This window comes from Myodes glareolus, chromosome 19 (genome assembly GCF_982192425.1).
Source record: "Myodes glareolus chromosome 19, mMyoGla1.1, whole genome shotgun sequence".
Taxonomy (NCBI): domain Eukaryota; kingdom Metazoa; phylum Chordata; class Mammalia; order Rodentia; family Cricetidae; genus Myodes; species Myodes glareolus.
In genome coordinates, this window is record NC_142044.1 from 4,914,395 (window position 1) to 4,939,174 (window position 24,780).

A 24,780-nucleotide genomic window follows, 5' to 3' on the forward strand; every position below is an offset into this window, starting at 1 on the left:
ATTCCTACAATGTCGACACCCGATGGCCCAGCTCCAAACAACAGAGCACACGGGGACCAAGGCTCCTTGGCTTTCCTGTGCAGCCCTTTCTCAGAGCACTGGTCTTAAATTCTTGAGATAAAGTCATAAGATTATGAAGAAAAACGACTATATCAAAATAACAAAATGTTGAGTTATGACCTAGCAGTGAAAATGACAGACAAGCCTTTCTCACTGCATCTGAGAGCAATCCAACAATGGACCTGCTGGCTGCCCTGCCGGCGAAGCACTGGGGAGCCTAAACACTATTCTGCAGCATGCGTCTGTGATAGAGGGCATCGGGATTTCTGCTGGAGACAAGGTGAGAGCCCTACGTCTGCTTGTGACCGTTTCTGCTTTGCACATCCTGGGTTCTGGTACCGACAAGATGGGGAGGAAATGACAGTCCCTAAAAGCCTTGACTCAGAGTCACCGACTGCTTAAGGCAGCAAGGCTGTTGCAGGAGACTGAGCTGAAGTCTGCTTTTAAAGCCCCCAGTTCTGGCATCTTACATCACAGTTACTGGCCCTGTACCTTAACCGAGGTAGATGGTGGGGATCTGTTTGGTCATCCTGCCCCAGACAAAAGCAACATTCAGCACTGAGCCTCTGCCCTCCCCAGCTCAGGGCTCAGGAGAGTGCCACCCATCTCAGCTTCCATCCTGGTGGCCTTTCGACACCTAGACATGGGCCTCTCGACACTCCGCCCTGTCTGGGCCTCAGCAAAACCACCTGTTTCCTGTCCTTGGCCTGGGCAAGCCAATGCCCTGGCCTCACCCATGCCCTGGCTGACAGCTCCGCAGCTGCAGCTCCCTCCCTTCTCGGCCTGCCCGGCCCCACCCCGAAGGCCAACCTGGCAGCTGTCTGACTGCAGAGAACAGGAATGCTTCTGGAGAACTGGATCACAGGACTCCCTGCCGGTGTGAGCTGGGATGACTGCTTCAACATGAGCCCTTTAAAGGGGGAGGTCCAACTCGCCCAAAACAGTTCCTAGTGTGAATGTGAAGAGGTGGGCAGGAGAAATGGAATCCACAGTGACAGGAGCTGCCATTGCCCCGGGGACCGCGTGGGAGCCGCCGCTTTCCACACACCACCTCCTTGAACCCTCTCACAGTCACAGTTAGGACCTCTTCACTTGGAGCCCTGCAGACTGAGGTTCAGAGAAGTTGTGTCATCTGGGCCAGGTCACACAGTCAGTAAGCAAGGAAGACTAGTTCTGATCTTCTCTTAGTACACGGACCAGGGCCACGTGAGAATGGCCTTTTTCCTGGTTGGGAAAGAGGAGGCCCAGCAGCCTCTCCCACTAGGGCGGCCTCATCAAATAGTCTCCTGCTGAGGTGGCAATGTGCAGGGCCTTGAGTCAAAAGGGGCAAGGCTGAAGTCTCCTGGGAAACTGCTCTGTGTTCTGAGAGGTAGGGGGCGGGCCTTCTGCTCTGATGGCCAACATAGGATGGGGCCTCATTTGGGCTTCAACCAGGGCTGGCTGTTCTGCATATCCTGGGGCCCAGCAAAAGGAAAGCTGGGGAACAGGGTGTCAAAATGCATAGACATGCCCCAGTTGGACTGAACAGACCAAAGTCACAGGGGTGGGTGGGTGGGCTGTCCAGTCCCATCAACCCAAAGAAGGGGAAGAGAGGGTCTCAGATTTGTTGAGACCCCCTGATATTTGGAGAAGGCAACCCCGGGCAGTAGCTGAGCTCCATTTCTGTTCTGAATCCTCCAACAGTGTTTGTGAGCTTGATGAAATGAGGCCGTTTAGACTCTGCATCCCAGAGGAGAGCCATGCAGCACCACTGCGGGGTTCCCTGTTTCCAGTACTGGAGTTCTGAGGGGGAAGGTCCAAGTAGGTTGTGGTGGCTCACAAAGGACTGGGGGTGGCTGGCAAGCAGATCCTAGATCCAGCCCGACACGCAGGTCTACGTGGTAGCCCCAGCTCTGACGCTCACCTTCAGGGTAGAGCTTGCTTCCACCAGTTTTGAGGACCAGTCTGCTGAAGCAAGAAGCAGGGGTCTCACGAGCCTCTCAGAGGCAACTGGGCCGGCCTTTGGCCCACATAACAGGATGGCTTCTTGCTCTCTGACGCCAGATAGTAGCAAACTTAAGCGCCACTTTGCCCTTCTAGAAAAGGGCACCCTCTGTGACTGCACTTGCAGCTCACTTGCCACTCCTCTATGTCGGTCTCCTCTGGGAAACAAACAGATCCGCTCTATCACGGGGGCTGGACTCTTCAAGAAGCGTCCTGATAGCCTAGCTCCGGGCCTGGCAGCGGTGTGTCTCTCAGGATGACTATATTCGGGCTTATAATCCTCCACGGTAACATGGGAGTAAATAAGCAGTATTTTTCCAGAAGGCTTAGCACTTGAACTGTGAAGGGAGCAAGGCTTCTCTCGGCCCAGCTAGCAGGCCAGGGGTAGCTGCCAGCCACGAGGACGCCTTGTGCAGAACAGCCATTGGCTGGGCGCTTGCATCTGAGACTCTAGGAAGGCTGCAGCTCCCACTGATCCGCATGGTCGCTACAACTAGAATCTGCAGGTAAGATACCCCTCTGGGTCCCTGGTGAACCTGCTGTCACCACCCTCTGCTGCAGACATCTGGTTCTGGGCGCAAGGGTAATCACAGAGCCCTTCCTGCTGGGTGTGATGGGTAGGAGGCCCCAAAGGATTGAGGTGGGGCAGCCAGACCAGGGATGCTCAGTGAGGCCTTCTTGGTAACACTGCAAGTAAGAGCTTCTACTTACCCCCTGTAGAGCTGCAGGGGCAGGCATCCCAGCCTCCAGCACAGGTTAGAAACCCAGCGCTTAGGGCTGAAAATACAGGGACAAAGGCCTAGAGAGGAGGGTTAAGACTTCAGCCAGGTCTCCCAGGTCCTATACCCTTGGCCTCCTCACTGACCAGCTTCTGCCCCTCCTTGCCAGGTGACAGTGGCCCAGACAACACAATTGTCTAACAGCACCAAGAGACGGACACCCCCAGTTCACACTCACACACATCCACACACTGTGCCTCAAAACAGAGTTAAGTCTGTACCCTATTGCATACAACCTTGAGTGCTGAGTTGTGGGAGGACAGATATACACAGACACACAGACACACACAGACACACACACACACACACACACACACACACACACACACACACCCCTCTAAAGTTCAAGAGTAAAGATACCATGTGCTTTTTAAATTAAGAGCAAGATTCTAAGAGTTGTTCAAAATAGGTCCAGTATGGTGGTGTGTGCTGTTAATTCCAGCACTCAGGAAGCAGAGTGGTCAAAAAAAAGGGGGGGAAAAGGAAAAGGAAAGACAGACATTCAGACATTTCCCACCTAGTTCAGAGTTTGAGTGGGAAAAATTCATAAAGGGAAAGAACAAAACAGAAAAAAACCAGATGATGATAGGTAGATGATGAGATGGTGGGGTGATGGGATGGAGGGGATGATGGGAGGGGATGATGGAGGGGATGGTGGAGGGGATGGTGGAGGGGATGGTGGAGGGGATGATGGAGGGGATGATGGGAGGGGATGATGGAGGGGATGATGGAGGGGATGATGGAGGGGATGGTGGAGGGGATGATGGAGGGGATGATGGAGGGGATGGTAGGAGAGATGGGCTGGGGAGAAACGACATAAAGGAAAAAAGAGGAAGTCTTGCTCCTGCTTGGCTCACCACATTCATGGGCACTGACCTCCTTCTGGCAATGCCTGACCACCTACTGTGTGCAGGCTCTTTATTTCCATCGTGTTTGTTTTCACAATGAAGTCAGCAAGAAGGATGCACAGCTTCCTGCTGTAGATGAAATACCGGTGGATCCAGGGGAAATGACATGCGTGGGGCTACACAGGAGAACTAGAGCAGGAAGCAAACTGCTTGATTCTGGAGTTCCTGTCCTCACAAGTCCCCATCAGCTCAATGGCTTGGTTGACTAGGTCCTCATGGGGGCTCCTGGCGTTTCATCGGGCTCTGGAACTCCTAATGCTTACCTCTGTCCCTGACTCACAGTAGGTCTTCCTCAACAAATGTGCAATGACTGAGAGAATGGGGGGTTGGGGCAGGGGGTAGGGGGAGAACTTTTCTGCTACTAAAACAGAACAAGAGAAAGAAGCAGCGGCCACTGCTCCATTTTGATGAGAGCTGCGCTTTGGTCCCACCAGACTGGTGGCACAGCTGTGCTTGTGATCTCAGATGGGGATGCCCCAGCAAGGAAAACGGGGAGAGACTGAGGTCCAGTGTGTGAGGGGCCAGTCTGGCCTGTCAGCATGGCTTCGGAGATGCTTTCCACCCCCCACTGACACTCCAGCTGACTCCAGCACCTTTGGAAACAACCCCCAGAGCTTGGGCCCCACCCCTGAGATTCCGTAACTAGTTGTACTGGGATGGGACCTTGGCAGCAAAATATATTAAAATTCTAATTTTGTGACCCAGGGACTCCAATTCACCTTCAAATTATGAACTATCACAGGCCCAGCCTCCTGCTTAAGGGGAAAAGAGAAGCCCGGTCACCAGACCCTGCTGTGACCTCTGCCCCAGGACATTGAGGGATTTATCAGTCACTGCTACTACAGAGCAAGGCCAGGAAGGGAATTCAACTCTGGTTTTGAAATTCCTGTTGTCCCCATCTGTTACAAGCTGGGAGACTTCAGCTCCAGGTTCTTTTCGAGTAATATCTATGAGGACTCTGTGCCCTTCTCCCTAGAGAGTGATGAGTGACCAGACCAAGCAAGAGAATTGTTTTATAATGATTCTTTACTAGCAACTTCAATATCCAATACATCAATGGGGTTTACATTCTTAATAGGCATGGGGGATTGATAATGGCAATCACACAGGCAATTCAATATCACAATTATTAATTCTAATAAACCTAATACATAAAACCAATTCATAACCTTAATCTAACTTATCACTTATCCATAAAACACTTCTTAACCTTAATACAACTCATCTATTACTTATCTATAAAACATTTCTTAACCTTAATACAACTTATCTATTACTTATCTATAAAGCACTTCTTAACCTTAACTTATCCATTAACATTTCCTAATCTTATCCATTATCTATATGTCTTAACATTTCACATACTAAACATATGCATTAACATGTCTATGCTCTTCTCTTAACATCTCATACATGCATGAAATAGTATCATACGACCTGGTATTCTTCAGTTTAAAAAGGGCTTTTTGAATTTCTTCAGGCTGGACGCCTGACCGTACTGGGGACTGGGTAGCGAGGCTCTACTCTTGACCTCGTAGTCTGCGCTCGGGAGATAAGGTTCCGATGTCCTGTTCCAGGCTGGTATCGGGTGCTGGATCACTCCTTGACCGCGTAGTCTCTGGCCTGGTGCTAGTCTATCTCAGAATGTAGGGCCTTGGGACTCGGCTTTTCGGGTGACTGAGTCTCGGGAGACAAGGCTTTTAGTTCTCTACTCTCAAAGACGAAGCTTTGCTCTCAGGATGGCAAAGCGTTCTGTCTGCTTAGAAGATGAAGCTTTGCTCTTGGGATGGCAAAGCATTCTGAAAGGCAGAGTATCTTGTCTGTTCTCGGGAGACAGACCTTCAATGTCCATTCTCAGGGAATGAGGCTTTGCATTCGGGATGCAAGGCGTTAAATGTCTGTTTTCGGGATATGAAGCTCTGTACTCGGGAGACAGAGCATTAGATGTTTAGGCAAGGCGTTTAATAGTTCTGCTTTTCGGGAGGCGGGCTTGGAGGATCTCTCCTTCCACGAGGCCAGGTACCTGGGCCATTGTGAGAAGTGAGATAACCGTCCTGCTTTAGTACCCTCTTTTAAGTCAGTTCAAAACTGCCCTCCACTTGATCCTTCCGATAACCAGGTGTCCTAGGTTATCAGTATCGACTGGTCACAGAAGGGTGGGGGTCCCTCTTATGTGGTAAGATTATTTTGTTACCATGGTTGCTAAGTGCAGACTCCCCATCTGGCAGGGCCAGATAGGTGTGGCAGCCTTCAAGCGGGTAAAAGTTCTCTTAATATTTCACTTTAGTAATTTTCCATACCACACACAAGAAGAAATGCTTTTACATTACACTAAGTTGCATTCATTCTTATTCTATAAATTTCCTGTTCTATCTACACTGCAGGTTCCCCTTTCTTTATTCATTCAGAGGAATCTGGTTCCATGTTCATTACACCATCAGACACTCAAAGCCTGCCCTTTCAGGATCCCCTGGACTTCATAGTCTGACTGTCCCCCTTATGATACGAAAGATTCTTCCCATTGTTAGATCCTTTCCCCCAAAATGACAGGGACACTGACAATGTCCTAAATGACAATCAGGGCTCAACTCAGGCTGGACTCTGGCCAGGCAAACAGAAGGATTGCTGCTTAAAGTCAGCATTCTTCAGAAACCTTATAAAGTGGCTTTCTGTTTCTCAGGAAAAGCCATTGCTTTCTTATCTGCCCCCTACAGTGCCCTACAGTCCCCACCTCTGGAAGGGACATCCAGTTTCCTATTAACTCAAACAAGCTTGCAACAGATCAAAGCCCGTGTTAGTCCCACACTGTTCCAGCTAGCAGGCTCCCTCTCACAGGGACCAGCTCTCTTTAAAACTACCATGGCTCTCCCACCATGTTTGCTGTCCTCTCTGACCCGGGAGAGAGAGCCTTGGGTCAAACTTTTCTTTCTGTCACAGAGTGGCCTGGTTCAGTGGCCTGGTTCACTGTGCCCTCACCTACACCTGGTACTGAAACCCTGGAGAGACATTGGTCTTCACTCACCCTCCAGGGGCTCTGCCCCCCTCCTACTCAGACGGAAACACTGGGCGCAGATCACTTGCCTATGCTGGCTCCTGCCACCCACCATCTTGCAGCCCAAATTTAGAGTCTGCCTCTCCAGCTGTTTCTCTTCTCTACCTGCTCTGCACAGTCATCTTTGCCTGCCTACTCGGGTGAGCATCCTCTTGGAGATGTCTACTTTTCTCTCGCGCTCACTGGATCCTCAGTGAAAGCTGTGCCAGTATGGAAGGCAGCCTATTTACACCCTTGTGGGTGCCCCACAGCAAGATCCTGGGCATCTCTCTGACAGTAGGGGTACCCTTGGACTGAGACTCTTAGCACTTACCTCTTCCCACATTGCCCCCCACCCACCCCGTGTCTCCTTTCCTATGTCATTGGAATCCTCCTTCCAGGACCCAGGCAGTAGAATATGTTAAGTCTCTCCTAGGTCTCTCCCACCTCCTTGCTCTGCTCCTGGAAATTCAGTATTGCCACCTGCACGGACATATCCATTATATCTGTATATCCTCCCTCAAACTAACCTGGGGTGCTTCCCGCTCAACACTGGATGCTTTCAACCCTGTTGCCTGTCTCCGTAAGTCTTTTTCCTTTTCCTGGGTCTTAGGGACACCATTAGGCCTTGCCCTTTTATCTTTCACTACCATACACCGTGGTCTCTCTGCCAACTCGACACTCAGTCTCAACGCTCCACTTGAACACTCGGCATTCAGATTCTCGCTGGCCCCGACAAATTCTCCCAGCGCTCAGGCAAATAGTCCAAGGTCCCCGACGGCAGGCTTTCTTTGCCCTTCATCCCTACCCTCCCACCTCTACCTCATTCCATACTCACCATATCCTCCTGGCAAAAAGCCAAACCTCCTCCCAAGACTAACCTAGATTGGTAGCGCCGGGCTCCCTCCCCTTCTGACTGTGATTTAGAGGAGGAAGCCCCTCCCCAGCACCTCCTCCTCTGAGCAAACCTCCCAAACCTCACCGGCTGGCACCCTCCCAGCTGGCTCCACTCCTCACCGCCTTCGGCAGCACACACCCACTCCTGTACAGATGGTCTTTCTTCCCTCGGGGAGGCGGCTGGCCCTAATGGCTTGCCCCAGGCTGATCTCTCCCAGGTAGAACAATACCTCGGTTCTTTCTCCAGTGACCCCTCTAACTTCACCTAGGAATTCAGCTACCTTACCGGGGCCTGGAGCCTCACCTGGCATGACCTCTGTGTTATTTTTTTCCCCTACACTCAGCTCCATGAAAAAGGAGACTCTGGATGGCTGCCAAGACCAAGCAGACGATGTTCCATCTCATGACGGATTCCTGTGGGGGCTGTGGCTGTTCACTGGGCCACTGGAATTCCCCTCTGAAATTACCAGGTGAATGCTGAAAATCAGTTCCCTGGTAGGGTGGCCTGAGACAAAATGGTTACTCACTCCTCATCTGCTCAGACTCCAAAATGCCTCCTGGATGACAAACTGAGGGGCGTCACCTAGAGGCCAATGAGAATCCTGCTGAGTTCCTCGCCAGGCTCCCCCCTCAGCACACCAAGCTAGATCCTAATTCTCGAGAGGACTTGCTTGTCCTCAACTCACATCCCTGCCCAGCCAGCTCCTGGTATGAGAAGACCACTGAAGAGACCGGAAGATGACCCTCAACCCCTCAGAGGTCTGCTGGTTGTGGCACTGAGGGTGTTTGACGGAAGGGAGGAGCAGGAAAAGATGTTTCGGAAACTCCAGCTCCTTCCTGGCAGCAGCCCTGCGGCTTCAAAGAAGATGGGGCACCAATGGACCCCACCTGGTGCTTGCTTCAAGCGTGGCAACTTTACTGGGTGAAGAACCATACTTCACCTTGCCTGCTGCCAGGACCCTACCGAAACTGTGGGCACACAGGACACAGGTTAACTGCCCCTCTTTGCCTCCCCAAGGTGGGTCAGTCCCCCAAGTTCCTACTCCACAGGAAAGTCTCTCAGATCTTGTGGTCTGGTGGCTAAAGACCAACGTTGCCCTGGGACCTCTGCCACCAACGCAACCACCAAGTCACCACAGGGGCATCCAGGGTGACGGTTCAGGCAGCGAGTACATCGCTGTCATTTTTAGTAGATTCAGGATTCCCGCTTACTCTGGTAAAACGTATCCATCTCAGGTCTCTGTGGTGCGTGTTAAAGGCCGGCCCCACCAGTCTAGGGTTGCAAGTCCTCACCTCTGGCCCCTCTGGGCCACCTGATTGCTCACCCCCTCCTAACTGCCCAATCCCGTTACTTTACAGAGACAGCGTGGCTAAGTTTTCCTTTTCAACCAACTCCTTCCTGATTTTTTTTTTCTTTTTCCAACCTCCGAAGAGCCTCCTTGTCTACTGGCTGGCTCTAATGCTTCACCCTCTCTGCTTCTAGACTCCCTCGTTGACCCGAGAATGTGGGGCGCTCTTCTCCCTTCAGGTCTTCCCATCACCCTCCCATTAAGATCCTGCTCTGACCCTACCTGCTACCCCGTCTCTCTCAACACCATAGCTCTTTAAATAACATAGACAAGACTCAAAATCCATCAAACAGTATCTTCTTAGTAACGGTACTCTCAAACCCGCTCCCTCACGCTATAGCGCCCCTATCTTGCCTGCCGTAAAAGCCTGCTGGCTCCAGCTGGCCTAGGACCTTGGGATTACTAATGCGTTGTCCTTACTCTACAGCCGGAGGCGGCTGACCTTTACACTCCACTTTCTCTGATTCCCTCCTCTACTGCTCTCAGTACAAGGCTCTAGACCTTAGGGACCCTTTCGCTGCTGTTCCTTTACACCCAGGTACTTCTGACCTCTTCGCCTTCACCTGAGACGACCCCGATGCAGAAACAGTGTCTCAGCCTGCTTGGACGGTCCTCCCCCAGGGGTTCTGAGGTAGGCCCGCTTTCTCCATCAGTCTGTAGCCACTGGCCTCTTCTCTCAGCCTGACTCGCAGCAGATTAACCCAGCATCTAAGTGACCTACTCTGTAGCCCTCCCTCTGCTGTCACAAGCTCACGGCCCAACTTCTTAACTTTCTAGGAAACGAGAGGTTTCAGGGCCTCGCCTTCTGAAGCTCCACCTTCCGAAGCTCCACGTCCTGTCCTTCGGGGAAGCGTCTGGGATTTTATGCTATCTCCGTACAGATGTGAATTCAGTCTTGACGACAGACAGTACCTGAGGTCCCTCACACCTCAAGTCACAGGGATGGTGGCATGCCTCCCAACCTGCTTTCCTAGCTTTGCTCTTCTTGCTTGCCTTCCTATGAAGCAATTAGGCCCCCTAGCTGCTCCCCTAGACCTGACTGATGCTGTCGTGTCTGCCTCCTCTCACCTCCAAGAGGTACTCCTACAGGCCCGTGCTGTGCTCTCTCTGACCTTGACCAACCCTTTATCCCGCCTACTACTGAATCATGGGGATAACTCTGGGGATTTGGGGACAAATGAGAAGACCCACCTTTGCCCCTGTTGCCTGCCTTTCCAAATGGATACAGCAGCTAGAGGATGGCAACCTTGCCTATGGGCACTGGCTGCGTCCTCCCTGTTGGCACAGGAGGCACCGAGGCTCACCTTTCGCCACCCCTTCTCTGTCCCTCCACTCTGTCTCAGGATCTCCTCTCACACAAGAGTCTCTCTGCTTTGGCCACTCACTTGATTCCCGCCCTCTTCTCCACCCTGCTCCAGTCCTCCCCAGGGCCACTACCCTCACTCATCCATGCCCAGAGCCACTTGAAACTTTCCTACAAAAGTCCACAACTTTGCCTCTCTCCCCTCTGTTGTCCTGACCTTGGTGCACAGATGGAAGCTCAGCTGTCAGCTCCCCCGGCTCCTGCCAAGCAGGCTTGACGAGATTGGAGAGCCTGCCCTTCTACCACCAGGTACTGCTTCCCAGATGGCAGAGCTCACAGCCCTTACTAGGGCCCTCTCCTTAGCGTGAGACAAAAACCATCAGCACACACAGAGATTCTAAATCTGTAGCCTACGGCCTACAACACCAAGCTTCCATTTGGCAGGAGATGGACTTTCTCACCACCCAAGGACATCTCATTCCCAATGGGCCTCTAATCCTAAAGCTGCTAGAAGCTTCTGATCTTCCCTGGTAGGCACAGTTATTCACCGCCCAGGTCACCAGGCCTCTGCTAAAGATATAGCTTTGGGAAACACTTTTGCTGACAGAGTTGCTAACGAGGCCAGCCCACACCCTACCCTTCTTCCTTTATTCTCTGGCTGCTCTAACCCTAACTTCTTCCTACTCTGAGTCCTGAAGACAGGCCCTCCAGGCTGTGGGAGCTGTTATGGGTCCTCAGGGCTGGCTCCTTCTACAGGACATACTGTCCCCTTGATAAGCAAAGCCCTTCCTTTCACATTGGGGCTCAGCCTCTTTACTGTTTCTTCCTCCACCCCAGCCTTCCCACCCTCCATAAGGTTGTCACCCAGGGACACTCCAGCTACATACTCAAACTTCCCCCACAGGGGGGGCTTGTGACGCCCCCTTCCTTGGATTCCCATCAGTTTTGGGGTGATCTTCCAGGGGAGGACTGGCAGAAATATTTCTCACATAGGCCTCCTAAGAAAAAAGCCTAAATATCTTCTTATATGGCAGACACTGACGGAGTCTGAGACATGACAGAGACTGAGGAAGTGGTCTGTTCCCACCTCATGAATGATATTTTACCCAGATTTGGGCTTCCTAGATCCATACAATCAGATAACGGTCCTGCATTCATCTCAAAAGCCATTCAGTTAGTCCGAAGGGTCTTAAGGACACAGGGGCACCTATCTCTGCATCCCCTACCATCCCTAGTCCTCGGCAAAGTAGAAAGGGCTAACGGCCATGTTAAGACACGTCGACCAAAGCTGTCATCTGAACTTCTCCTCGGACTCAGCACTTATCTCTCCTCGCTCCTCACGTTCAGACCATACCCCGAGCCCCTTCCTTCATCAGCCCCTTCACTAGATCCACGACCATCCTTTCCTTCTAGGACATTGACCTCTTCTGGAACCAACCCCACTGTCTAAGTTGGGGTTTCTATCGTGGTGAGGGACACCGTGAGTATGGCAGCACTGATAAAGAAAAGCATTTGATTGGAGCTGGCTCGGGGGTTTAGTCCGTTATCTTTATGGCAGGAAGGATGGCAGCAGACAGACAGACAGGGTGCTGAGAGGCTGAGAGGCTGAGAGGCTGGGAGCTCTGCATCTGGATCCACAGGCAGCAGGAAGAGAAGCTGAGCCACTAGGCCTGGCTTGAGCTTCTGAGAACTCAAAGCCCACCCCCTAATGACACACTTCCTTCAACAAAGCCACACCTACTTAGGCAAAGCTACACCTCCTAATAGAGGACCTCCTCCCACCCGCCCCAAACCACCACATTCCACTCCCTAGCTCCCATAGGCTTGTAGCCATATCATAATGCAAGATACATTTAGTCCAACTTTAGAAATTCCCATAGTCTATATAACAGTCTCAACCCTGTAAAAGTCAAAACTCTTCTCAGATTCATGCAGTCTTTAAACTTCAATTCCTATAAAAATCAAAATCAAAAAGCAGATCACATATTTCAAACAAACAGTGGCATAGGATATACATTACCATTCCAAACTGGGGGAAAAGGAGCATAGCAAGGAAATGCTGGATCAACGCAAGACCAAAACCCAGCTGGGCAAACTGCAAACTCTACATCTCCGTGTCTGAAGTCAAAGCGCCCCAGATCGCCAACCTCCATTCAGTTTGTTGACTGCAACACCCTTCTCTCTCTTGGGCTGGTTCTACTCCCTGTTAGTAGCTTTTCTCGGCAGATATCCCATGGCTCTGGCATCCAACAATTTGGGGTCTCCTAGGCAACCCAGGCTTCACCTTCACAGTTTCACACAATGACCTCTCCAGGCCTCCATTCAGGAACATCCCTGACACATGCTTGGCCTCAGTGACTTTCCTGAGTTGTGGATGGGGAGTCCATAGAGTCCTTAGCTCTAAAGCCCGACCACAGGGCTGGAGTTGCCAAGTTCTGCTGCTTGCTGGAATTGGAACATGCCACCTCGATAAATTACATCTTCACCAGCTTTCTGTTTCCAATGCCTTCCTTCACTGCCAAAGCTTGTCGGTCCTGGAACTTGCTCTGTAGAACAGGCTGGCCTTGAACTTTGAAATCTACTTGCCTGTCTCCTGAGTGCTGAGATTAAAGATGTGTACTGCGACACCTGGCTCTTAACATTATTTAATTCCTTTACACACCTTGGAAGCTTAGCTGAGTGGGAGCCACCTGAGGTCACCACTCCCTTTATTCCATTTAATATCAGGATTTTCTTTCATCTGTTTGTTTCCTTGAACACGGGGCTTAGCTCCATTCCACTTCCTGGTGCCCTGTTTCTCCTCAGTTATCCCTTGCTCAGCTTTGCTCCTTCTCATTACAGATCTCCTAAGAATAAACACTAATAACCACACAATAGAGTTAATACCAGGCTGTTTTGAAATTTCCTCTTCCAACACAACTAATCCAAAACTCTTTAATTTAGCCTTGGGCACACTTTTCAGACAAGGGCAGAGAATAGCCAAGTTTTTTGCCAAAATATCACAAGAACAGTCTCTAGACCACATCCTAAGTCTTCTCCCCTGAAACCTCTCGATCTGGACCCCCGCAGTTCAAACCACGCTCAGCACCACTGCCTTCCATGCTCCTACTAGGATGGCTCATCAAGCCCACTTAAAACATTCCACTACTTTCTTAACCCAAAGTCCCCAAATCCACAGTCTTCCAAACAAAAGCGTGGTCCAGCCTATCACAGCAATACCGCAGTCCCTGGTATCAACTTCCGCCTCAGTCAGGGTTTCTATTGCTGTGGAGAGACACCGTGACCATGGCAACTCTTTAAAGAAAAATATTTAATTGGGGCTGGTTCAACAGTTCAGAGATTTAGTCCATTGTTGTCATGGTGAGAAGCATGGCAGTGTGCAGACAGACTGTGCTGGAGGAGGAGCTAAGAGTTCTACATCTGGATCCACAGGCAACAGAAAGAAACAGTGAGTCCCTAGGCCTGGCTTGAACTTCTGAGACCTCAAAGCCAACCCCCTAGAGACACACTTCCTCCAGCAATGCCACACCTCCTAATAGTGCCACTCCCTATGGGACTATGGGAGCCATTTTCTTTCCAACCACTTACCCCACTATGTACGTTCTTTCTCTTTCTTAGAATGCTCTGTCTGGGAGCACACTGATTGTGTCTTCCCAAACCTTCGACCTACCCTACCACCCAAACCATTTTACCAGGAGATTGGGTTTATTTGAAAATCACTGGCCCACAGGCCTTCAACCCAAGCTGGATGGGTCCCCATCTGACCATCCTCACACACTAATGACGGCTAATCTCCCAGGAGTCATGATTTGGACCATCTGTCACAGCTCAAAAGGACTCCAGGCCCAGGTCTGACAAGTACTCCTGTCAGCCAACCAGACTTCTAACACTTAATCTCTGTCATCTGTGGCCCATTCCTGAGAATGGACTCTTCCCTCCTCCTCCCGTCGGGGGCTCTCTCTGTCCTCTCTATCTCCCAGGCAACTCGACAAGCATGGAAATTCCAAATATTTACAATTTAAACTAGTAAAGTACTTGTTTCTTCTGCCCAGCCTTCAGCTCCCCCTCCAATGCGCTCTCTCTAACTTTAGATTCCCAGGCAGCCTGGCTCCACAACTATGGTCCTGAACAAGCCAGCTTCAGTTCCCTGAACAATCCCAAATACCAAACAAATGCAGCCTGCACAGTTGATCTTTCTGGGGGTGGGGGCCCTCATTGGAGCTGTGAAGTAGCGTTTCTCTGAACCCGGATGAGGCATACAACCTCCACAGCTCTACTATGGACCCCAGCTGGATATATATGGTCACTGTCACCATCCCAGACCCAAGGGATCATGGGATAAATCTCCATCTGTGATTCCTGGGCTAGCTTCTTCCAGAAGCTGGTGGCCACCTTTACAAATGGTACAGCTGAGCGGTTGGAAAGTCTGAATCCATCCTCCATTCCTGCCACACAAACCTCGGCCAACCTGGCCTTCTGGAAGACTATTCTAAACAAATCCCTGAGTCTTCCCCACCCCTGTGGCAGTAACGGTGGGTTCCTGAACACATTCTCAGCCTCACTCTGTGCTCCTCTGCCACGATCCCTCAAGGCAGCTGTTTCTCTTACCCACAGAACCCTAACATCCATGCCCTGTAACCCCCAAACCATTTTCTCTCCCTCGTCTCCTCCGTTTTCTCTCTACTTTCTTGAGACACCAGACAACTACCCCGTTAACTTCCTTCCCAGCCCTGACCTACATGGAGCCTGTACGGACAGCTCCATTTCGGGAGCTTACTAGCGCCAGAAGAAACTCCCTTCTGGTGTCAATCCGAGCTCAACCAGCAGATGGACAAATCCACTCACGGTCCTCGCTTCCCTGCTTGTGCTTCCCCAGCTCACTCTCTACACCAAAGGAGAGTTCTGCCCCTCCTCCAAGTCACACACAGGAATGGATGGGCTGTGGTTCTCCTGGTCATGATTGGGGTCAGCTCGGCAGCCTTGGCAGCCGCTACAGGTTTAACCACAGGCAGATTGGGTCGTAGTCTGTAACTATCATAGCAGATTTCCACCCAGCTAGCAGACACCATCCAAAGCTCAGCCTCAGCCCTGCAACTACTCCAAAGCCAGCTCACACCCTTCGCCTGGACTTGCGGGAAAGAGAGGCGCTTGTGTCTTTCTCAATGAAGAACGTTGCTACCATGTGGACCAGTCTGGCCAAGTGGAAGAGAGAATTAAAACTGAGATGAACTGGCTTGCAGACTGTGGCCTCCAGCGGCCAACTCCTGTGCAAGGTTCTCCTTTTGGTCTCTTTTGGATCCCTGGCTCCTCCCCCTCCATTGTCCACTTATTTCTGTATTTCTCATAATATTTCTCATAAATGATTGTTCCCTCACTCTTCAGGTTCTCTCAGGAGCAAATCAGTGAAATTATCCAACAGTCAGTAAACCAGGTGCTTCTAACAGAATTATCCCAGGTCTCCTACTAGGTCATCCCTCCACCACACACAAACACACATGCATTCTATCTCACACACACACCATACTCTCATACACATGCGCACACTCATACATATACATTTACATATACCATACACATACATACACGCACACTCTATCTTACACACAGCACACACTCATACATACACACCACACACACATATATACACACACCTACACACACACACTCACGCACATACACACACCACACAGATACACACAAACACACACACAACTTTGACTGACATTTCAGCCTTCCTGAAAACCCTACATCATCCCTGCTCAGCTTGAAGAAGCTAGAGATTATCAATGTCTCTTATCCCCAACAAAAGGCTGGAGTGTTAGGTTCCAACCCCCAAAATAACAAGGACACTGACAATGTCCTAAATGACAATCAGGGCTCAACTCAGGCTGGACTCTGGCCAGGCAAACAGAAGGACTGCTGCTTAAAGTCACCATTCATCAGAAACCTTATAAAGTGGCTTTCTGTTTCTCAGGAAAAGCCATTGCTTTCTTATCTGCCCCCTACAGTGCCCTACAGTCCCCACCTCTGGAAGGGACATCCAGTTTCCTATTAACTCAAACAAGCTTGCAACAGATCAAAGCCCGTGTTAGTCCCACACTGTTCCAGCTAACAGGCTCCCTCTCACAGGGACCGGCTCTCTTTAAAACTATCATGGCTCTCCCACCATGTTTGCTGTCCTCTCTGACCCAGGAGAGAGAGCCTTGGGTCAAACTTTTCTTTCTGTCACAGAGTGGCCTGGTTCGATGGCCTGGTTCACTGTGCCCTCACCTACACCTGGTACTGAAACCCTGGAGAGACATTGGTCTTCACTCACCCTCCAGGGGCTCTGCCCCTCCTGCTCAGATGGAAACACTGAGTGCAGATCACTTGCCTATGCTGGCTCCTGCCACCCACCATCTTGCAGCCCGAATTTTAGAGTCCACCTGTCCAGCTGTGCTGTCGCTTACACCCATCTTTAGCCAGAGAGACATTAAGAGAAAGTTTGCCATCTGTAAGGCCAAGCTTGTGCTTGGAGAGCTCTTTGTCTCCAGAGGACCACACGCTGTCTCAGCAGACGCCAATATCTACACTGAGCAGAGGGTCAGAGCAATCATTAAGTCATAAACAATGGGAAGGACCAAAGCTCCGAAAAGCTGTGTAATTTGCTCCAAGGGCACAGAGCTGAGACTGGCCCAGGAAGAGACAAATCTAGTGTTTGCCTGCTGTGGGATAATGCTCTTGCACATTGTAAAGATTTGTCATTTGTTTTGGTTTAATAAAACATTGATTGATCAGTAGCCCAGCAGGAAATATAGGTGGGGCAACAGACTAGGAGAATTCCGGGAAGAAGAAAAGAGAGATGCCGTTCTCATCCAGAAGCAGAAGAAGCAAGATGAGAATGCCTCACTGAGAAAACATACCAAGTCACATGGTTAACATAAACAAGAATTATGGGTTAATTTAAGTTGTAAGAGCTAGTTAATAATAAGCCTGTGCTAATAGGCCAGACAGTTTATAATTAATATAAGCTTCTGTGTGTTTCTTTGGGATTGAACAACTGCAGGATGGGGCAGGACAGAAACTACTGTCTGCATTTGCCTCCAACCTATTTCTGGGCTAGGGTTCAGGTCAAGCAAGGTTGATAGAAAAATCCCAAGGAATGCCAGGACAGTCACCAGCTGAATCAGGCCAGGAGCGGAGCTTCCTGATGGCAGTGGAATATATAGGGAACCTCCAGCCTATGAGAACTGACACCAACGGTCAGTTCTTACTAATACTCATCTACTGGTATTTTGTGGCTCTAGGGATTGATCAAAGCTAGAGCCTCAAGCTTGCTACCAAGCCTTTCCAAATCCATACCGAGAGAGTGAGCCCACCCCTGACATTGCCTGGAACAACCAGGAAAGCTCACAGAATCAACTAAACTGGACTCAGAACCCATAGGCTGGATGACCCAGAGACCTAGCATAGAACCAAGCATGACTGCAGGGAAAAAAAGTCAATGCAATGATGCCTGACAATATTCATATATATATATATATATTATGTGCCGTATTCTGCACATAGATTGGTGCCTAGCCCAATAGTCAAGAGAGAGGCTTCATCCATCAACTGATGGACACAGGTGGAGACCTACAGCCAAACATTAGGCATACCTTGGGGAATCCTACAGAAGAGGGGGAGAAAGGATTGTAGGAGCCAGAGGGGTCAAGGACACCACAAGAAAACCCACAGAATCAACTAACCTGGGCTCACAGGGACTCACAGAGACTGAACAACATCCAGGAAGCCTGCATGGAACTGACCTAGGCCCTCTGCATGTGTGTGACACCTAGGGAGTTGGTCTTCATGTGGGACTCCTAACAGTGGGAACAGGGGCTGTCTCTGACTCTGTTACAGGCTTTTGGGACCTTACTCCTCATCCTGGGTCACCTTGCCCAGCCTTAACACATGGGGAGGTGCTTAGTCTTATAACAACTTGATACGCTCTGTTTCCTTGCTACTCATGGCAGACCTGCCCTTTCCTGAACAGAGATGGAGGAGGAATGGATTGGGGGTGGGCACTGACAGGAGGGTGGGAGGTGGGCCTGGGGTGAGAGGAGAGGGGGAAACTGCGGCCAGGATGTAAATAAATAAATAAATAAATTTTTTTAAAAAAAGAAATTATTTTAAAAATACTTTCCTGTTTATTTTTGGCATGGGGACCCAGATATGGCGGGGAGACAGAAGACACAGCAGCGAGTTTTCTTCTCCCGCCACGTGGATCCTAGGGGTTGAGATCGGGTCTGGCGCAGGGGCCTTTACCTGCTGAGCTTCTCCCGCCACGTGGATCCCAGGGGTTGAGATCGGGTCTGGCGCAGGGGCCTTTACCTGCTGAGCCAGCTCACCATCATCGTCCTCTCACTCAGTGGTCTAGCCTGCTCTCAAGCTCAGCCTAGCAGAGGCAAGCCTTCCAGTCTTCCCTCCCCAGCTTCTCCAGCGGTTGGAGTTACAAGCCTGCACCACCAGGCCTGGCATAATCTGACTAGTGCTGTGTTGTACAAAATGATCACATGTCCTGATAAAAATCAGTTCAATCTCCTGGCAGAAAGTCTTTTCTTTCTCAAAAGGTCAAGGGTGAATTGCAGTAATCTGCATTTTCCGGGAAATGTTCTCAAGAGAATGCCAGAGAGCGACCGGGGGCACCTGCAGAGTGATCCCCAGGCCTTCTTAACTGGGAGTGAAAAAATGGATACGCCACCTGAACCCCAGTTTGCTCTGCGACCTTGGCAAGCCAGTTCTGTCCTGCTGGAAGGGGTGTGGTTGGAAAGGAGCTAGGATTTTTTTTTTCCAGGTGGGCTCTCAGGTGAGAGGACTGTGGGGCACATGACTCAGGATAATTGCTGCTTGCCACAGGTCCTGGGGACTTGACTCACCTGTCTTGGCTAAATGGGATTAAGAGGCTTGAGAAACAGGAAACGCGCGGAGAACAGTGCTGCAATGTTGGAACCGTTCCCGGCTGTCAGTGGCCCTCCAGGCTCCGTACACACAGGTACACGAGGGCCCCAGATACTCTCACCTCTGCACGACTCAGCGAGCCTCACCCACTTTCCCTACAGGCTCTGGGCCTTCAGCAATACCTCTGCCCTGCATCTCTCTAGACTAAGCTTGCTGGGTTCTTCTGCGGACTCTCACTTTCTCAGTTTAAGGATGAGTTTGCTCCTGGAGGGAACTGGACCCAAAAGTCGTACTGATTTTTAATGCGTCCTGGTGAGCTCTGGATAGGACAGAGGTGAGAAGGCCACGTGGCAGTGAAGGAGACCAGGCTCCTGCCCTCTGGTTTTTCCTTCTCTGTGCATGTCTCCTCCGAACTCACCCACCCACCTACTGAGGTTCCCATTGCTGAGATGCCCCCAATCCCACCTCCCGAAAGTCAGAGGCCTTCACACTGGAGCATCACAACGATTCATTTGTTTTGTTTTTTCTTCTATAGTTTTGTTGTTAGTTTGTTTTAAGAAAGGGTCTCTGCAGCCCAGGCTGGCCTTGAACTCCTGATCATCCTGTTTCTGCTTCCCCAGTACTGAGACCACAGGTGTGTATCATTGTCTAACGTTCACCAAGAACCTAAGTACTAGATACTATTCGAGGCACTTTCTACCCATTATCTCCTGGATACTCTGAGTGGTCCTATATTTTTTGCTGCTGTTAGCTCTCCGTTTGACAGATGAGGTAAATGAGGCTGGCACAGCTAGTATCTCTACCCACAATTGGCAGAGCTAAGTTCAAAACCAAGGCTGCTGGACTCCATATAAATCACACACAAGACAGCCTGTAATACCACCTGGGAAGAAGGAGGTGACCTTCGCCCCAAGATGCAGAGAGTAAAATGAACTCAAGCTCCCCTTACATATGTGGCATTGGTGGTCCATGCTGAACTTCAGCGCCGCTGTAGGTACAAACAACTCCATACAGGCAAGTCAGCGGTCAGTGTTCTGCGTGAATTTTGTGCCCCTGATACTCAGAACATATGCACTAAATGTGCGTTAAACACGCGCTAACATTGAATGGGTGCTGAGAATCCTTAGACAAACACACGTCAGTCCATGACAAGTCCTATAAGAGGATCCGAGCCAAATGTGACAAGGAGTGCGGGAGGTTGTGGTCACATGTGGGTGACAGAGGAGGTGGTATTTGGTCTGTACACGCTGGGTATGAGCCCCTGGTGGGCTCAGCGCATGGTCTCATCACAGCACAGGTGGGCTCAGCGCACGGTCTCATCACAGCAAGAAGAAAGCGGCTTAAGAGAAGAGATGAGCCAAAGTCCAGATTCCTAGTCGCTGCATCTCTGAGATGTAGATTCAGGGATACAGGCATGTCACGGGACAGCAGGAGGGTGGCGTGAAGCGTGCTGGAGAAGCAGGTAGAACCATGCCCACCAAGAGAGGGGAATTCAAACCCCCAGGTCCTGTGACTGTGCGCGTGTTTGGAAATGGCCTCTGCAGGTGATCAAGTGAAAACAAGGCCATTAGGACGGGAACAATCCGCTATACCCCGTCCTTGTGAAAAAGGAGGCAACTGGACGGATAGACCTAACACAGAACCCAAGTGAAGATAAAGGTAGAGATGGGGTTGACACCCAAAGTCCAGGAAAGTGCCAGAACCCTCATGAGAAACACAGGAGTGAGCTCCAACAGCAGCCTTTGAAAGGAGCCACTGAGCCGACAGCCGGCAATGTCCAACTCCTAACCTCCACAATTTCCGAGAGATTGAGCATTTCTGCTCCTAAGCCAGCCAATCTGTTATAGAGTCGGGGTAAAGGGAAGTGTCCCCGCCTATCAGGGGACAGCTCAACTCAGAAGCAGCTCTCCCTGAGTGCTCCGGTAGAGTGCCTGCCCTCTTCCAAGTGGAGCTGAGGGAAAATCATCTCTGTAAGACCCAGGTGAGCTCTGCACTGCTCAGACACAGCCTCTCCGTGACTCCACGCTGGAAAGAGTGAACTTGGCCTTGACCGAAGTAAGGGCAGTCCTGGCTGGACAAAGCCCCGGCCGGGCTCCATTGGAAGGCAAAGTGACTTATGAGCTCATAAGTTTGGACTCCAAGTTACAAAACACAGTTCTAACTTGAGGGAAACACACACACACAGAGGAACTTGGACTGAGGGTGTAGCTCAGTTGGCAGTGTGCTTGCCTGGGGTACACCAGGTCCTGAGTTTAATCCCCAGACTACATGAAACCAAGTGTGGTCGTGTGCACCTGTAATCCCAGTGCTTGAGGATCAGAAGTTCAAGATCCTCCTTGACTACATAACAAATTCCAGCCCAACCTGAGCTTGTCTCAAAGCCAAAACAAACAAGAAAAAGCAATAATAAACAAGGGGCTGGGGAGATTCTCAGTGGTAAGAGCACTTGCTCTCTGGCAGAGGACCAGGGTCTGGTACCCAGAACTTTTATGGTGGCTCAACCATTCATAACTAAAGTTCAAGGTTATCCAACACCCTCTTCAGGCCTGTTCAGGCACTGCACGTATGTGAGGCACATACATACAAGCAGATAAAACACTCAGGCACAAAATAAAATAAATACTTTATTAAAATATAGAAAATCATTGGAAGATCTGAATAATGAATGGAGACTGGACAAATGAGAATAAACTGGCAACCATACAGGAGCCAGAAAATAAAGAAAAGCAGAATGTACCGTTTTTTGGTCAGAGACTTTGGAAGCACTAGGGAAGGGAGTTCATGAAGTAGGGGGAATAACTGGGCAGGAGCCAGAGGTCTCTAAGAGGCGTCTGACAAAGTACACCTCTGGGGTATTAGGGATGTCTTCCTCAAGAGAAGAATTCTGTGGAAGAAAATTGATTGCTAGTCCCCACAAAAGAACAGGTAGTCATTCACTAGGAAGGGAGCAAAGGGATCCCGTGCAGACAAAGCCACAGACAGGCTGCCCAGCTCGAAAGAGAAGGGAGAAGGCTTGGAAATAGATCCCTGTCTGACTAAGAGACAGGATGAGTCACGGATAAGACTCAGCAGAGAGGAACAGGTCTGCTCAGAGTCCCAGGCAGGTGTGAGGGTAGTGGATGTGAATTATTTCATCCGCCCAGAATCCACACCCACACCCCTCCCTCCTTCTGGGAAATTTTCCTCATCTTCTCTGCCACTGTGGTCTTCTCTATGGTCACCGTGGAAGCTTCTCTGACACTTGATCCCAATGGATCAATATGGGAGCAGCATCAGATCCAGCCTGACCAACTGGGGCACTCAGCCCTTCACACAAAACCCTTCTCTAGACATAGTTCTTGTTCTGGTGCTGGGAATCAAACCTAGGGCCTTTTGCATGCCAGACAAGCACTCTACCACTGAGCTGTACAGTTCCCTCTCACACAAATTCAAATTGCATTTATGTTCCTCTGTAAGGTCCTGCGTACTAAAATAAAGTAAGCAGGAGAAGAACTGTAAATGTGGCTAGAACACACTGTGATTCTGCTTAGGTCAGATTTGTCCATGTAGCTAAGAGAACTCCAGCATATAGTAGGGCATTGCAATCTTGCCAGGCATGGAGGCACATGCCTGTAATTCTGGGACCTGGCAGGCAGAGAAGAGGATCAACACAAGTCCAAAGGCTAGCCTGGGCTACATAGCAAGTACTATGATGAGGAAACTGGAATCACAGATGAGACTTCAGAGGGAAGAAGAGCTTTCCACGTCAGAGAAGGGCTTGCGCAATAAGCGAGCATGGGAAGGGGCTGGAGAGATGGCTTAGTCGCTAAGAGCATCGGCTGCTCTCCCAAAGGACCCAGGTTCAGTTCCCAGCACCTACATGGTGGCTCACAACTGTCACCCCAGTTCCAGGGGATCTGACGCCCTCTTCTGGCCTCCATGAACACCACGGTGTACTTCCATGTGCACGGTATACTTACATACATACAACCAAAACACCCATACACCTAATAAAATAATAAAAAAATTAAAAGTTAAGTGTTGAAAATGTCACTGAGAGTAACACACATGTCAGGAAGCTCTAGAGGTGAGAACACCCTGGACTTGTGTGTGTGGTGAAACTATCGACATCACCCTGGAAAGAAGTGAGAAGCCTCCCAAGAAATGGGCTGGGGCCTTAACTTTGTGTCAGACAGACAGCAAGATGGCCCCAGAGCTAACACAAGCTCAGAGAACAGTGAACTTCACAGTCCTAGGCTGAGGGGCGTCAGAGCCAGCAGACCCGGAACTGGTTATCAGTCCAAGTGGTTGGTCAAGGTGGATGCCAAGGATGGAGAAGATGCGTGCCGTGGATGCTGTCAGGAAGAGGGAAAGCCCCACACAAGGAGTGGCGGCACTCACGAGTAGAAATAGCACAGACAGAATTCCAGAGCAAAGCTAGACCCCCACAGACTCTTCATGTCTTCTTGAAGGGGCTCCCCGGAGGTATTTGAATGTTGTTTAAGGACATACAGAATATCTGCTCCTGGGCCAGGCCTGGTGGTGCACACCTTTAACCCCAGCTCTGGAGGCACAGGTAGGTGGCACAGGTAGTTTGAGGCCAGCCTGGTCTATAGAGTGAGCTCCAGGATAGCCAGGGCTACACAGAGAAACCCTGTCTTCAGAAGAAGAGGAGAAGGAAGAGGAAGAAGAAGCCTTTCTACTTCAGTAATGATTAAAGGAAATGCATTTTTTTTGACGTCGTAGATCCTACCTAGCATCTTCTCTCAAAAGCATACTGTAATTTCTATTTCCTTCCCAATACTGGATGGCAACAAGATCTTCATCACTATGTTTCATTGGTTTTTGTTTGGTTGGTTGGTTGTTTTGGTTTGGGCTTTGATGTCTTGGGGCTGGGGTTCAAATTCAGGGTCCTCCTTATAGTAGGCAAGCACCGCTAAAATCCTCCATCCCCACTGTACTTTTTATTCCTTTATTTAGGTTGGTCATCTCTCTGTTTACTGATTGTCCATGTTTTCTGTCTGTGGTGCTGAGGCTGAGGCCAGGGCTCCTTCAAGTTAAGCAATGCTCTATAACTGGGTGATGGCTACAGCCCATATTTACATTTTCTCTTCCAGCCTGTGCAAATCAAATTTATCATTTTTCTTCATAATAGCCTTTTTCCTTGTTGAACATCGAAAGCTCTTCACGCAGCATACAAAGCTACAACGCTGACTGTCACAACTACGGCGGGTCCCAGCCCAGCCCGCACCACCCCACCCCTAAGCTCTGCGTCCTTTCCCCACTATTCAGAAAGCTTCTGCTGTTAGTGGGCTTTACTCTTGGTTTTGTTTTCTCCCAGTGCTGGAGGCTCAGCCCAAGACCTCATATAAGCCGAGCAAGGGCTGCACCACCGACTCCTGAGCCCTATTACTTAGGGTCTAATTGTTCACATAATTCTATTTATCCATCGACTCCTCACAAGAACTAGTTTTCATGATATCAGACTGGGCAAGGTTTTCTCAACTTTAGTTTATTTCTTCTGATGCTTTAATAGGTTCGTGTTTCTATCTGCCTGCAATTCATTTGGTGC

The 24,780-nt window shown here is 50.1% G+C and overlaps 1 long non-coding RNA gene across 1 annotated transcript; it reads left to right on the forward strand.

Annotated features, from left to right (window-relative positions):
* Positions 1–1,633: 1,633 nt before the first annotated feature.
* On the forward strand, positions 1,634–12,800 carry LOC148118888 (uncharacterized). The gene is made up of 2 exons (XR_015735582.1): positions 1,634–2,549; positions 8,003–12,800. It is a non-coding gene; the product is annotated as an uncharacterized LOC148118888 (long non-coding RNA).
* Positions 12,801–24,780: the final 11,980 nt, after the last annotated feature.